The sequence below is a fragment of the Chanos chanos genome, chromosome 8 (assembly GCF_902362185.1).
Source record: "Chanos chanos chromosome 8, fChaCha1.1, whole genome shotgun sequence".
Classification (NCBI taxonomy): domain Eukaryota; kingdom Metazoa; phylum Chordata; class Actinopteri; order Gonorynchiformes; family Chanidae; genus Chanos; species Chanos chanos.
The window spans coordinates 43,556,255-43,563,754 of NC_044502.1; positions in this window are offsets into that span (position 1 = coordinate 43,556,255).

Below are 7,500 nucleotides of genomic sequence, written 5' to 3' on the forward strand. Positions count from 1 at the left end.
AAAAAAGAGGAACCAAATTTATTGGACAAGCCTGTTTAGTTCCAAAAAAATCCTATTTATTTGATTTTGAAAACAAAAATGTTAACAGCCACGGTCAAACCTAAGTAAAAGTCTGTAAAGATGTCCATGAAAATGGAATTGAAACCAATATGCCAATGTTGTTAACATGCTAATATATGTTAATGAAATCCTATATTGGACGTAAATAAACAAATCAGCGCTACAGTGACTGCTGTGTCTATTCCAAGAACTACAACCCACTACTGCTGCTAAATTTAATAATATCAATAATGATCAAAAAGAAAAAAAAAAAAAAATAGTGACACTCTAGAATAATAGGCATGAACGAAAAACTGATGTGAGTCCACATGACTGGTTTGGTACGGCACAGATTGTGATATATTGGTGTGACTTTAGCGGCCTGTTGAAAAGTTTGAGGAAATGATAGATCATTAGTTCGTGTAACGGCTTGACAGGTAGGTTTATTAGCATGTCACCCGTCAAGCGTTTGGTCACGAGCCGGTGCCTTCCCTCCTGAGACGTTTTAGTCCAGTAGCCCTGTCCCTCTCGCTGCTTGGCAGACAGCTGAAGGGGAGAGACAGCCTCTCGTCGGTTGAGCGCGAGGGGCCTGCGAGTGAGGTTTTCCGGGCCGTCTTCAGACCCTGATAGAGTGGACGCAATTAAGCCAAAGAGCTATGCTCTCAACGAGTCATCGTTAGATTAAAAAAAAAAATTGTGGGGACAATAAAAAAAAAAAGAAAATTGGAGGATTAAAAAAGAAAAAAGAAGATGCTGGACATACGGGTTATAACCGTATCTGACGACACAACTTCCTGTAAACGTGGAAATAAAACTATTATCAGCGGCGAAGGAGGTTTTTGGAAATGTTTACACATGCTTTGATGCTTCTCTCACATAAGACTGCATATCGAACCAGAGATTAGTTTAATATCGCCTGATAAGTCTCTTGGAATCCGCAGCAAACTGGTATTTGTTAAATGCGTTTACACGGATTTTTCAAATTTTGAGGGGAGAAAAAAAAAAAAAAAAGAAAAAAAAATTGTTGGTCATTGCATATAGGCCTTAATGTAATCTCCGACGCGTGAAAAACCTTGAAATTTATGTTATATGCTGTTCTCTGTGGACTTTTTTTCCACTGGTAAACCAGATGCATATTCATACAACCCAGCTAAGCCCCTGTATTTCCGAGCTGCCAAACTGAGGGACGTCCTAGCGGCTAATGAACTCAAACCCAAACAGACAGTCAGTGAGAAGACTACAACAATCATGACATTTAGACAGTCTGTCTGAGACAGAAAAGAGAGGAAAAATTGCAGAGGACTGTGCTGTCAATTTGGAGATGGCAAATTTTAACCCTACACATTCCTGTTATGAATTCAAAATCAGCAAACTAAGTTATGGCTTGTAGAATTTGTAATGTTATTTAGAGGGAAAAAAAAAACAGACATGTAAGAAATGCATATGTCTTGTGATACGCATGAGTATAATCGTTGGATTTCGAACGATTCTCTCTTTGTGATGTCTTCTATGGTAGATTCTTATCTCCAGGCATGTGTTTTGGTGGATTCCCGTCTTGATGTAATGACTCCAAATGGAAAGGATGGGACTTAAGAGGTTAATGCCTCCAGCTGAGCTATTAGTTTCCTGACTCAAGGTCGAGGTCGGGCAGGGTCACCTTTACTGTCCTCCCTCAGCTGTCCTGGCAAAGGGAACGAGAGAGCGAGAGAGAGAGAGAGAGAGAGAGAGAGAGAGAGAGGGAGGGAGGGGGAGATTCAGACCATCACCGTGTTGCCTGATGTCCTGTCCCCCTACACAATGAAATGACACACTGAAGGTGGGCCTGCATCTGGCGTGGAATTTACACTGGGCTGCCACAAGCCAGGAGCACACACTCTGCTGCCAGATTGCCAGCTAATTAAGGAGCTCTTGGATGACCATCAGTGCTGTCTCTGGGTAAGGTAGCTAAAGCCTGCCCCCACCACCCCCCAACCCCCCACCCCCCTCCTTTCCAATCCCTCTCCCCTTTCCTCCCAGTCTACCCAGTGTGAGGCCCTTGGAAGACGAATGGCGACCAAAAAACCTCAAGAGACCTGATAATCTCTCCCCACTCTGTTTCGCTCGCTCGCCTCAAAGGCACATTCCGATCGGATTTATTCAAACAATTGGACGTGATCAGGGGGTTCTGGACAGATATTTAAACCCCCAAGTCAACCCCATGACCAAAGCCCAGTCTGCAGTTAAGAATCTGGGCCGCTGAAACACGTAGTCTGTGCGTTTCTGCCGTCTAAGTACGGTAATTGATGTAAATATTTTGAATCTTATATCTCAAAAACTTTAAATTCAGTAAAATACAATCCAAAAATAGAGAGAAAATGGCACCTTTAACAGTCCTGACAGGGCATCCCTCCTCATTTTATATTTCTTTAGCATAATGTCTCTCTCTCTGACAGGCAGTATAAGGTGGGCAAAACGCGGTCGGGCTGACAGCAGTCTTGTGAATGGTGAGCCGAGATTGTTTACTCGACTTTATTTTTCTTGCTCTGCGTTGCCTTTATTTCTCACTGCTGGGAGAAAAATGGAAGAAGGGAGGGGAAAAAAAAAGAAAGGAAAAAAAAAAAAAAAAACACCAGACATGTTGGAAAAATGCAGCTGCTTGCTAATAAGACGTGCCCATCATATGAGCATGGTTGATTTGTGGTTTTGTGCGAACGCCAACCCCCCCCCCCCCACCCCTCCCCTCCCCCCACCAACACCACCACCACCACAACCGCCTCCCGCCCCCTTTCTCCAACCCACCTAACTCCCAATGATTACGTTCTTAGAAGGCTTCACTGCAGCCCCAGCTGATCCACATCTTGTTGTGTGGCATTAAAAACACTTCAGTGAATGTGACTTTCAAGCAGGGCCTTTCCACGGCGAACAGAGCGCTGACATTTCCTGACATTTTCCCAACTAATTACAGAACAAATAATTAAGCGTGTTCTCGTATGTAACGAATGAAGGCTAGGGCAGTCTGTCAGCCTAGCCCGTGATTGATGACACTCCGGGAGTCTTTATCTGATGGGTCCTGCCAGCAGCTACAGAGGAAGCAAATTTATTAGAACCAACAATGCAAATTTAGAGTCATCTCATCCAGTTATGTGCCCAGGCAAGATCCGTGTCAAGGTGAATGTGACAATGAAAGCAAAATATTTGCATTTGGCGGAGCGAGTTTTTTTTTTTTTTTAAAGGGGGATGGGGGTGGATCAGAGCGAACCTGAGATGACAGGCCTAATTATTTTGACTCACATGGGCCAAGACAGCTGTTTCTGCTGTCCTGAACAAGGCTGCCATATAGGTAACCAAATAGGTCTGTGCATTGCTTCTGTATGTGACACTGTACTCAGGATGTCTGCTGCTAATGACCGATGCTAATGTTAGCGCCGTGTCTCAGGAAGGAACGGTAAAAAAAAAAAAAAACGAAAAAGAAATGAAGGAGGAGGAGGAAAAAAAAAAAAAGTGTCACGCCACACTTTTTCTGCACGGCAGTCAACATTTTGCTACATAATTACATGTTAGAGAATTAATTCTTGCCTGTCAAGCTCTCAGATGCCTCCCCGGCCGCCGTCTCGTTGACGAAGACGAATTGCGAGTAACCATGGAAACCTCGTCGCAAACTCTTAAGCAGAAATTACCGTCGTGCGAGAACTGGGGGGATCAGGTATATTTGTGCATGTCTAATTTGCTTAATTGAGTTGAAGCCCTGTGTACAACATGCTGTAAATAGGTAAATAGATGACAAAAAGGAATGAGGCTTCCATTTTGTGAGGCCACCGTCTTTGTTGGAGGCGTTTTTTTATTTTTTTATTTTAATTCAAAGCTTTTCTATAAAACCAAGGTCTTCCTATTTACTGTTCGTCATTAAAAACAAACTAAAATGAGATTAAACGAGAAATTTGTTAAGGGCCAAAGAGAGTGCTGATGAGCAACGATATAAAATCTCTCATAATCTGTAAAGAAATGACATGTTTATGACGAATCTGCTTTGCTTTAATTGTCTGCACATAGGTGCTTTGCTTGCGATGTGCTAACCAGGAAAGGAAAAAAAAATATCAGGTCTTTTATGTTACCAAATAGCAATATGTTGTGTGGCTGCCTTGAGCTTTGGGGAATACACCGGTTACCGCCTACACTTGATGAATGTACAATTTGTACTCAAGGGCAGAGATACACTAGCTTTTTTTAGGGGCACTCAAATCCTGGCGGGTTTGGAGAAATCTACACGGGGATCAAAGTTTGCCACTCATTCACGCAGCTCCTGCTGGAAAACAGATGGGCACTGGCCACAACGTGAGCCTACTGAGATTCAAGATCCAAAACAACCGCCACTCAGAGAGAGAGAGAGAGAGAGAGAGAGAGAGAGAGAGCGAGAGAGAGAGAGAGAAGCAGGTAAATGATGCTATTGTGTGGGTACATACACACTCAGCTGGGAAGGTACTGAAAAGGATATCAGAGCAATTTTATCCATCTGTCTATGTGGAATATCCATCTGCGAATGTACATTTTTCAATATCTATGTAGCTATCTATTCATCTATCTTTCTATCTTTGTACCATGCACTCATCCATCAATCCATCAAGAATTTTAGAGAGAAAAAGAGCGATTAGTACCCTCGCTTCAATAAAGCGAAGGCTGAAAGACGTATCCTTTCTCTGTCAGCTTCTTTGCCGATAATTGTTTTGAAAGTGTGCTCTTTTGCTCCCAGATGAGCTATTATCTCACTCAATATGTTACTCAACACTTCAGCAAGCTCAAACGGTGTCAGGTTTCCTGGCATTTGACCTCTGACCCCCTGCGAAAGACGATCAGCGGGCTCAGTTGCGTCGGCAGCGTGGGCATATTGTCCCCCCAGGTGGAGAAGATTTACTTGAGTAAGCTCACGACATGCTAGTGCCACCCAGGTGACATTTTAAGGGTCTAAATATCATTGCTTATTCTGTCGAAGCTCAGAGAGCTGAAACGCAAATTGCCCGAGCTGGAAAAAAAGAAAAAAAGAAAAAAAAAAAAAAGAAAAGAAAACCAGAGGACATTGTGGTGTTCGTAATGTGTGCTCCATTCCACAGGAAAACAATTGCCTAATCTAATGCCTAATCTAGTGAACTGTACCTCATTTTTGACAATGACTAAATGTCCAAGTGATTTCCAGCATCAGAGTATGGTTTTTTGGAAGGTTAGTCTTAGCTGACACGTGGCAAAAACATGCCACTCAGCAAATACATATGTCTGGGATGAACACTGCAGCAAAGAACCAAATGGAACCTCCAAATTCTCCACCTTCCCAACCTCGCTGACAACATTTCTCTTCAGACTTTCTCCCTACGTCAAGTTAAAATATCATTTTTTTTTTTTTTCCTCTGCAGCGAGGACAGTTCTGTCAGCGTCGAAATAGCGCGGATGGTACTCGGGTTCGGGGCCTGCCAAGAGAGACGTCTACGCAGCTTTGCGTCTGAGCTCATTCTGAGCGCATTCAGACAAGACAATTAGGAAAAAAAAGACAAAGAGTGTCATAGTACTGAAAGAAGAAAAGGCATTAAACAGCGTTAAACAGGTTTAACATTTCCCTTTATCGAGACACCACTGATACCCAACCCCTTGGGTTACAGCATTTTGTTCACATGATGCAAGGGAATGACTCTTTTTTTTTTCTTTTCTTTTCTTTTCTTGCCATTCATTTGTGTGTCAGAAAAGCTGTTGTAGTTTTACAGGCATTCTGTCTGTCTGCTATTACAACCTTTCTTTTTGTTTTTTGTTTTCTTTTGCCGTTTGGTTTATGATGGCTTGTGAAGGTGGAACTCTTATCGTTGGCAAACATCTGAAGGTCAGAGACTGCTCTCTCTCTCTCTCTCTCTCTTGGAGAAAACGTCTCCTACAGGAATTACACCAAAGGCCTCCAAACGGAGAAATTAATGTAGTGTAACGCATTGCATTCACATGGACCATCTGCATCCGTGCTTTACAGAGCACTGAAGAGTTTGCACATTGTAGATTCATTTCCTACCAACGCTCATGAAACACACACACACACACACACACACAATGTGTTTTACATCTACATTGCAAAATGCTCTTTATAAACCAAGCTTAGCATGATAAGCTGTCTAGATGTCTAGATTTGGCACAATGTCTATATAATGTAAATGTTTCCATGGATGCTCAAGTTATGTTTTCAATTCATGGTAAATTTAAAAAATATTTGCAGGAAAGCCAACAATTTCATTCCTAAATCCAAATAACGTTAAAACAGTTCTCCACAGACAGTGAAGTGAGTTGTTGAAAGAGAAGAATGAACATTCAAATCAAACCAAACTGAGCTTCAATTATGATCCTCATTCACTAATTAATCTATTATTGTCCTACTATACAGCCAGCCCACAGAAGGAACATTAGACATATTCCAGTAAAGCATGTGTAATAAAAACCCATCTCCGGTCTTCTGCGAGACAGAGGAGAGCCGGGGTAACAGATAGAGCTAAGGCTTCTGTCTGAAAGAAAAGCAATAAAAGAGTAATCGCAGGTTCAGGGTGTAATTTTCCCCCCTGTGGACCGCAATGATAATGACAGATATGCCAGCGTATGACCCTTCCTTTTTCCTCATTCTGTTATGTTAAGACAGCGAGAGAGAGAGAGAGAGAGAGAGAGAGAGAGGAGAAGAGATGGCTGCGGATGGAAAAATGCCTTGAAGCTTCGCGTTAAAACCTGTCTACCTCTCTCCAATCAATGTCATTATTCCTCTTTTTCTTTTTTTTTCTTTTTTTTTCCTCCCCCCCATGTTCCGTCTGCTGCCACCTCCTCCACCGAGCCCTCTCTTACTCAGCCTCCGTAAGAAACATGCACAAACTAATAGGATGAGATACAAAAAATTATTATGCTCAGAGAAAATCATATTACACTCCTAATAAGCATTAACTGGATAACTGGGTCAAAGCTGAATTATCTTAATTGATTTTTCCAAAGAAACCTGACGGAAAAATGTCAATGCTTGAGTATTTTTTCATGCATCATTAAAGCGAGATTGGCTTTTAACAAAAGGAGGTTCCTGTGGTGGATTGATTCTTGTTCGGGGCTGCCTAGTGAGTAAAGTGTATTACATAAAAATCTATACAGGATATTAAAACAACACCGTTCTGCAAGACAGTTACAATTAAAAGCTGACGCTTGTCCCTTTTGTGTGTGAAGCGTCGGGGCCTGGTCCACGAATACGCTCCACTCTTCTCTTAGTCAGTTCAATCAATGGCAAAGCATCCAGCCGAACAGGAGAGAGAGAGACAGAAAGAGGAGAGAGAGAGACTCGTGGAATGGATAATTGAGCTGTCCTTACCTCCACGCTGACACACAATATTTCCCATCTCTCTTTCTCTCTCTCTCTCTCTCTCTCTCTCTCTCTCTCTCTCTCTCTGTCTCCCCTCTTTCCTGTCCCCCAGGTCTGCTATCTATGTAGAT